Consider the following 9,330-nt stretch of genomic DNA (forward strand, 5'->3'; position numbering starts at 1 on the left):
TGAAGTTAAGGATGCTTGGCCTCGGTTTATAGTTATATCCTCTTCCGATGGACTTCCACTGAAATTAAATCCGTTCGCTATCTCCAAGTGCCTGCGGAGAAGTGAAGAATGTAACGCGCCTTCGGACTGGTTAAATTCTAGTAGAATGTGCAAGGAGGGAGCAATCTGTCAATCTGCTGGGTTTACAGCAGTTTGTTAATACTCAGGTTGTTGTTTCCGTGCACAAGACAATAAACTCAAGCAGAGGCATTGTCAGAGACCTAGATCCCTGTCTTTCCGATTTGAGCGAGGAAGAGTGAGTGAGTGAGTTAAGATTTAAAGTCACATCGGCAGTATTTCAGCCATATTGTGACTTGAACAAGTTATGCATTTAGATTATATATTAAAAATGTCATCGAAGGACAGTACAACAACCAGCAATATATCACAGACTATAGTTTTAAAACTAGTTTTAGAACAATAAAATAATCAGATACAATTCAGACGATACAATATAAAAACGGGCTGTAGATCGCCAGCAACCAAAGTTAGGCCACCATACTAGGGACCATGGGATTTACGGTACTTCTGCTACCTACATGGTACCCCAGCAGGATTTACACCATCCCTCGGGCCACTGGCGATTATCAGACGGATTAGCCAAAGAGGTAAAATCAACAAAAATACGACGATTAAAATCACAGAGAAATGAAAAGATACGTTGAGTGATACCGGACTTACGTACCTTCCCAGGGGGACAATTGTTTTACGATACTTCAACCCTCTTTGAAGATACAGCCACTAACAATCTCAGTTATGATTTCATTCCACCAAATTAAAATTCATTTACTTTATACTACACATATTATAATCAAAATTCATCTATTAATTCTATTTCTTTTAAAAAACCGATGATTAAATGAGCACTGATTTGATTAAAAAGATCCTTTAAGGAAGTTATTTTGAAATACTTATCCCTTGTGATGGAAAAATCAATGCAGTCAAGCAGGACTTGCTTGACCGTGATTCTTTCATCACAAGGGATGCAGAATGGAGGATCCTCACCTTTTAAAATATATTCATGAGTGTAACGTGAATGGCCAATACGAAATCGTCTTAAAATGACCTCTTCAAATCTGGACTGACAACCCAAGTAGGTATAACGGATATTTGCTTTTATTGCATGTAATTTATTTATACCCACTTGGGTGTCCCACTTCTTCTGCATTAGATCTCTGATGTAAGATCCAATGACAGGTTTATAATCACTGTATGGTAAAAGAAGTGGTGTCACAGATTTGTTGAGTGCTGCTTTTGCGGCAGCAACAGCCAGTGAACCAACAATCCCAACATGGCTTGGTAACCAACCAAATACGATGTCATATTGGCCAGTCGCAAGAATTTCAATTAAAAATGGATGTTTACATGACATATTTTTAATAGCCTGAAGGCACGAAAGTGAATCTGAAAAAATAACGAAGTCTTTTATTTGGATTTCTTCTTGATATATTTTAGTGCTGTTACAATTGCGTGCGCTTCTGCTGTGAATATGGAACTATTATCGGGTAATCGTGAAGACACCTTTCTGGATCTGGATCCATCAGTAAATATAGATTTATAAGTGTCATAAGCGTTTCGTAATTGATTGTATTCTTGTTTATAAATTAGTGGATTTGTATCAGATTTCAGTATCAGTCCAGTTAATGTGAGGTCTACATTAGGCCTTATCATTTGCCAAGGAGGCGATGAAAACAGTTGTAAGGGAGCTATTTCCTGAAAGTTAATTTTAGCAGCAGAAACAACAGATTTAGTCCTTATTCCAAGGGGTGGAACAATAGACGTTTTATTATTGTAAATATCTTCGTAAAGAGGATTAAATACGCAATTAAAAGTTGGGTTGGACTGATTAGAATATAATTTAGTGATGTATTGTAAAGATAGTTTCAGACGGCGTTGTTTAAGAGAAGGTTCATCAGCTTCTACATACAGACTGTGAATAGGAAAAGTTCTAAAGGCTCCAAGGCAAAGCCTCAGGCCCTGATGATGGATAGTATCCAGTTTTTTTAAATTACTTTTGCAGGCTCCACCATAGACGATGGAGCCATAATCGAGTTTTGAACGGTTCAGTGACCTGTACAAGTGTAAGAGGGTTGTATGATCCCCTCCCCACTTTGAATTGGAAACTACTTTCAATAAATCGAGTGCCTTCAGGCATTTTGCTTTGAGGAAATTAATATGTGGAAGGAAAGTTAAATGGCTATCGAAAATAAGGCCCAAGAACTTGGCCTCCTTTACAACTTTGATAGGGGTGCCATTTAAAAATAGTGATGGGTCCTTATGCGGCTTATATTTTCTGCAGAAATGGATACATTTAGTTTTTGATTTGGAAAATTTGAATCCGTTTTCAAGGGACCATTTATGAATTTTATTTAAACAGATTTGTAACTGCCTATTGTATGCATTGTATGCATATTTTTTCCACGACAAGAAACATTAAAATCATCCACGAAAAGCGATCCATCTACTGAATCACTTAATACCTTTGAAAGACTATTTTTATACTGAATAAGGTGACAGACAAAATACTGCCTTGCGGGACACCCTGATCCTGATGATAATGATCAGACAGGGTAGAACCCACGCGGACTTGAAATTGTCTGTCAGTTAAAAACTTGGATACAAATTGAGGCAAACGGCCTCGCAATCCAAAATCATGTAAATCCTTTAAAATCCTGTGTTTCCACGTTGTGTCATACGCTTTTTCTAAATCGAAAAATATAGACACTGCATGGTGGTTATTAATTATTGCATTTTTTACAAATGACTCCAATCGAACTAAATGGTCAACAGTACTTCGATTCTTTCGAAAAACACACTGATTATTTGTAATTAAATTATTTGATTCCAAGTACCATGATAATCTATTGTTGACCATGCGTTTCATGGTTTTGCAAACGCAACTGGTCAATGAAATGGGTCTATAATTTGAGGGATCACTGTGATCCCGTCCAGGTTTCGGTATGGGTACAACTATGGCATCACGCCAGGAAGAAGGAAACTTACCTGATGTCCATATATCATCAAAAATTAACAAGAGGGTTTCTAAACACGGTTCTGGTAAATGCTGCAGGAGTTGTTAGTGGATATTATCAGCTCCTGTAGCAGTATCGTGAGCTTGTTCAAGAGCAGTATGAAGTTCATGGATCGAAAATATTTCATTATAATCTTCCCCATTATCTGATTTAAAATGTTTTTTTTCCTGCTGTTTTTGAATGTTTTGAAATTGAGGGACATAGTTTGAGGAAGAAGAATGTTTTGCTAACGTTTCACCTAGTTTATTTGCAATATCCAGTTATTTGTTAACAGTTCATCCCCATTCTGAAGATGGTGGATGCCAGATTTTGAACCCTTACCTTTAATTCTCTGCATCATGTTCCAATCCTTGGAAATGGGCGTTCGTGAGTTTATTTTGGAAACATAATGTTGCCAAGATTGGCGTATATTTTGTTTGAACGTACGCCTGGCTTTAGCATTTAAGATTTTATATTTATTCAAATTATGGACCATGGGATGGCGACGGAAATAGTGCTCAGCTTTTTTCCGTGCCTTCCTCGCCTGTTTGCAGTCATTATTGAACCATGGTTTACGGATGTGTGGATTTGTAGAGGACTTAGGAATACATTCATCTGCTATTTTGTTTAATTCATCCGAAAATAATTGTACAGGATCAGAAGCGTCAAGAAACAAAGCAGGTTTTATTTTATTGGATTCAAGCATTTCAAACAAAGGCCAGTTGGCCTTAGTGAAGTTCCATCTTGTGGAAGGAGGAACATCTGGAGGTAAGACAGGTTTTAAAATAGTTGGGAAATGATCACTGCCACAGAGGTCTTCATGGACGGACCATTCAAATTCGTTTAATAAATCAGAATCTGTAACTGATAAATCCAGAGCAGAGTAGGCACCCATTATAACACAGGGCTTGGGGAGTTGATCATAGAGAGCTTGAAGTTCAGACTGTCGGAGAGAAGTAGATGGTGGAATATATAACGAGCACAAAGTAAAAACTATGTGCAAAGTTACACGGACTGCAACAGCTTGAAGGGGAGTAGTAAGATGAACGGGGCTATGGATGACGTCGTGTTTCATTAAAATTGAAGAACCTCCAGTGGCTTTAGCACCTGGAGGTGAAAAGAAATTGTAGGAGGTATAACCTCTAATATCTAATTTGTCAGTGTCTTTATAATATGTTTCTTGTAAACATATTGCAGATGGTTTAAAATCCTGGATTAAGAGTTGTAAATCATTATAATTATTCCTAAGTCCCCTACAGTTCCATTGAATTAAATTTGATGAGTGAGTCATGGTGACTCAATTGGTGATCTCCCACGCGGACGTGAGGGAGAGGAACTCCTTCTGGTCTCCAAAGACGGAGTTACCTCCATGTCCAGAAGTTCAAAGCAGTTGTGAACTGGTACCTCTGGTGGAGAGGGTACCCTGGCAGCTTGTCTGTTCAGTTTTTTCTTTCCTTTTTTGGATGTGTGTACAATGTCAACGGCTGGTGCTGTAACAGCTGGGTCAGATTGACCCCCATTCTGATTACTGGTCTGAGTTTCTGCTGTAGAGTAAGTGATTAAGTAACTAGGCTGATGTTCAAGTGACTTTGGTGGAGTAACTGATGTGGTTGGAACAGGTTGATCAGACGTAATCCAAGACAAATCAGTCTGACAATGAATAGAGGAAGTAGCGACAGGACGGGAAACAGCTGCAGAATAATTCAAAGTTGAGGGAGTTGTTGACTGTTTTTTTACAAGTTGTTTTGCATCATTGTAGGAAATGTTTTGTTCAGATTTAATTTTGATTATTTTAGATTCTGTCTGCCACACAGGGCAGGACTTGGATGAGGCGACATGGTCATTGCCACAGTTAGCACATTTGGTGTCATTGGTACAACTGGTGCCATCATGATTGCCACCACAGCGATAACAAACCACTGAGTTACGACATGATTTTGGACCATGACCAAAGTGTTGACAAGTGAAAAATCGGAGTGGATTGGGGACATACACCTCCACTCCGATGTTGTTATAACCTGCTTTAATAGATTAGGGAATAGATGAGCGTGCAAAGGTCATATATATTTGTATTTTGAATGCCACTCTCTTTCCTGACGGTAAAGCGTTTAACAGCCGTGACAGCCTGATCCTCCAACTCAGCAGTGATTTCATCTTCTGACATGTCAGCCAGGCAACGAGCTCTGTCGCGAATAATACCTCTGCAAGAGTTTAATGTCCTGTGTGCGCACACAGCAACCTCAACATAAGCAAATGTACTGATTGACAAAAGATTAAGAGATTGCTGTCTCCGCAAACATTCCACCAAGAGGGAACCACCACGGAGAGGCGTGACATTCTTAACCTCGCCACAAATCCCAGAAACAGCTTTTGAAATCGCGAAAGGGTTGAGTTTAAGGGGCAGTTGATCTTTGGCCTCAATCACAAGAAATCTAGATCACGAATCTATGTTTTGAGATACACTGTCCGTTGAATTGTCAATTTCTAGTCTTCTCTTTTTTTCATTTCTATTGGAACCAAGTTGTGGGAGAGACATGATGACAGAAAGTAGTTCAGAACTCCCGCTCCCCACCCACCATGGAGCGTCAACAAGGACGGTGTCACATTGCAACGGATATCCAAGATGCAAACACCAGGGATACAGGGGTTCTATACTCCAGCAAATATGACGCGAATAGCTACATTTATCTACCAACTCTAAGCCAGACTGGTTCCGCCCATGACAGAAGTTGGAGACATATATTATTCGGAGGTCAACATCACCGGATTGGCCCATGAGCCACCGCCTTCTGGCATAAGACTCTAGGCAAATTGTGACATAGATAATTTGATGATTTAAACATGTTATACACGGACAAGTCTAAATAATACACTTATAAAAAATCACGTGCGTGCATACACAATTTTATGCACAGGGCTTGGCGTGACCAGCCGATTGATAGAATCGGGCCCATTCTACCACCCGACTAGGTGAAGTTAGGGTCGAAGTGGTGTGTTGGGCAAATAGAACACCGGTTCCTGGTTCCAGTGCCCTCAACCACCAGACTCCCTTGCTCCACCGACACAGGGGTGCAAGCCACGGCAAACAGGCTGCCCAATTTGGTCGCCTCATACGACAAGCAATGGGGTCCTGTGGACAAATTCTATCCCGAGTCCACACGGGGGAAGAGCTATTAGCGTTACCCAGCACTCACCACGAGGAGGTTTCTCTTCACGAGTGCCTGAGCGAGGAAGAGATTGCTGCTGAACTGAAAAACCAAGGAGTCACCAATGTTAAACGCTTCACAAGGAAAACACAAGAAGGAAACATTGTTAATACTCAAACTTACCTTTTCAGCTTCTCCCTACCCAGAATCCCAAATTCAATAAAAGCTGGTTACTTCATCATTGGAGTGGAGGTTTATGTACCTCATCCACTTCGATGTTTCAAATGTCAATAGTTTGGTCATGGAGCCAAATTCTGTCGTGGTACGGTGGTCGTGTGCTGCCGTTGCAGTGGAGCTCATGACACATCAGAATGCACGAGTGACATGAAATACTCCAACTGTGGCGGTGAACATATGCCTTCCTCCAAGTCATGTCCAACTTTTGAATTTGAGTCCAAAATTTGAAAATAAAACATACAAAAAATATCACCTACCCAGACAAAACAGACTCCCGTAAAAACATACTCGGCAGCAATTTCTTCCCCAACTCCAGTTCCTAAACCATCTGCTGTCTCTGTGTCATGTCAAACCGACATGTCGTGGATCAAGGATGACCATGTTATCCTTGACGCTTTGATTCCAAACTCCAATAGTGATCCACTGATTGCCACAGCTTCCTTTCAGACGGAACCAGAAACAGTATCCGACAGTCAACCAGTGGGCGTAGCTCACTTAACAAAAAGCGATAAAAAAGAAACTTCGTAGAACCCAGCACATGGAGATGCCTTCTATTACAACGTCTGTTGAGGTTCTTGAAAACTACCGATCACATTGACTTTAGAGGTTATACTTACTATAATTTCTTTTCACCCCCACGAGCAAAAGCCACTGGATGTTCTTCAGTATTTGTAAAGCAGGATGTTCTCCACAGTCCAGTTCCTCTTAATATCCCTCTTCAAGCTATTGCGGTTCGTGTGACTTTGCACATTGTCTTCACTTTGTCCTCTCTTTATGTTCCTCCGTCATCTTCTATTCAGCTTACTGATCTCCAAGCCCTCGGTGGCCAACTAACAAAGCCCTGCGTCATCATGGGTGATTTAAATGAGCATAATCCCTTATGGGGCAGCGCGCACACAAACATTAAAGGAAAGCTGCTGGAAGATTTTATGTCAAATAATGATTTATGTATTTTTAATGATAATTCCAAAACATATCTGCATCCTGGTCCTGGGACATACTCGTCCATTGATTTGTCAATGTCCCAACCATATTAGAGACTGTGACCCCATCTGATGCTCCTCCATCATCACGATGGAATTTCCATCAGGCTAACTGGCCTTTGTATGAAGCTCTTTGTGCAAACCAACTTAAACCAAAATTGTTTCTTGATGTTCCTGACCCTATAAAATGTTTCTCTGATGCACTCCATAACATAGCTGATGAATGTATTCCAAATTCCTCTGCAAATCCACACATCCGTAAACCATGGTTTAATGATACTTGCAAACAGGCTAGGAAGGCACGGAAGAAGGCTGAGAATTATTTCCGTCGTCATCCTATGGTTCATAATTCAAATAAATTCAAAATCATAAATGCAAAGGCACGACAAAATAAACGCATGTCTTGGCAAGCTTACGTTTTGAAACTAAATTCATGCATCACGTACCCCGATATCCAAGGTATGGAACATGATTAAAAAAATCAAAAGTAAGGAATCAAAATCTGGTATCCACCATCTTCAAAATGGGAATGAATTGTTGACTGATAAATCAGTATTGCTAATAAACTTGGTGAAACTTTAGCTAAACATTCTTCCTCATCTAACTAAACTGACGTCCAAAAGAAACTTTACCAACTGAAAAGTACTTCTTTTTCTTTTTTCGATGAAGTCTATCTAAATCACATAACCTAAATACAACAATAGTATATGCAGAAAATGTTAATCATCTGTTACATGTTTGCGAAATAACACGCGAAAAAGTGAAAAACACGTGCACCACGGACAACTGCAAATGCACGTGCAGGTAAGGGTATAAAAAGATTGCAACGCCAGTCAGACATCCACAGTGATAAAAGAACACAAAAGAAATGCCACGACTCACAGTCGAACAACGTGAACGAGCCTTGGGTATGGTACAGATGGGAGCCACCCACGCCCATATTGCACGAACCTTCGGTTGCTCCCGTGTTGCCGTTACCAACTTGATGCAATGTTACAGACAGACAGGGAGGACTGTTGACAGGCCAAGAACAGGCAGACCCAGGGTGACCACGCCCCATGATGACCGGTACTTGCGTACCTTGCACCTCCGAAATCGCTTCCTGACAGTGACGTCATCGGCGACAAATGCCTTAGGTCACAGTGTTAGTCGACAGACCCCTGGCCAGGAGATTCAGGGCTCATGGAATCAGGGCTTTTAGACCATACAGAGGACAGCTATTGACAGCGCAACATCGTCGTCTGCGATTGTGATGGGCCCGGACTGTATGACGTTGGCAACGACGTGGCTGGCAGAGGGTTGTCTTCACTGACGAAAATCGATTCTGTATGTTTAGGGCTGATGGAAGACGACGTGTTTACCGTCGAAGGGGTGAACGAACGGCGGCGTGTTGCGTGCAGGAGGTCGTACCATATAGTGGAGGGAGTGTCATGGTGTCCCCCATAGAACACCTCTGGGACTTGATGGATCGTCGTGTTCAACAACAACCACACTCTCCAGCCAACCGGCAAGAACTTATCTAGCCCTCCAAGAAGAATGGCTTCAAATCCCACGTGAACTCATCAGACGACTGACTTTTTCTGTGCGTCGAAGAGTTTTTGCGTGTATTGAGGCATTTGGTGGTCACACACGCTACTAATGACTTGTTATTGAACGTGAGCGATTGTTTATGTACTCTGCCTATTGTCCATGATTCTGAAAGCTCGAGTTTTGTACCACACCCAACTTTGGGGGGCTCTGACGTCATTCTCGGTCGCTGTATGATTGTCATTTTCAGTGTTGATTATGTTGATATATTGATCTTCTCAATACTCTTTACTTCATGCATGTATGTTTTGTTGTTTTTGAGCAAGAGTGATTTCAAACTCTGGTAAAGTTTTTTTGGACGCCAGTTTTTATGTTCCTCAATTCCAT

The sequence above is a fragment of the Haliotis cracherodii genome, unplaced genomic scaffold (assembly GCF_022045235.1).
Source record: "Haliotis cracherodii isolate W230 unplaced genomic scaffold, xgHalCrac1.p SCAF_3, whole genome shotgun sequence".
Lineage (NCBI taxonomy): Eukaryota > Metazoa > Mollusca > Gastropoda > Lepetellida > Haliotidae > Haliotis > Haliotis cracherodii.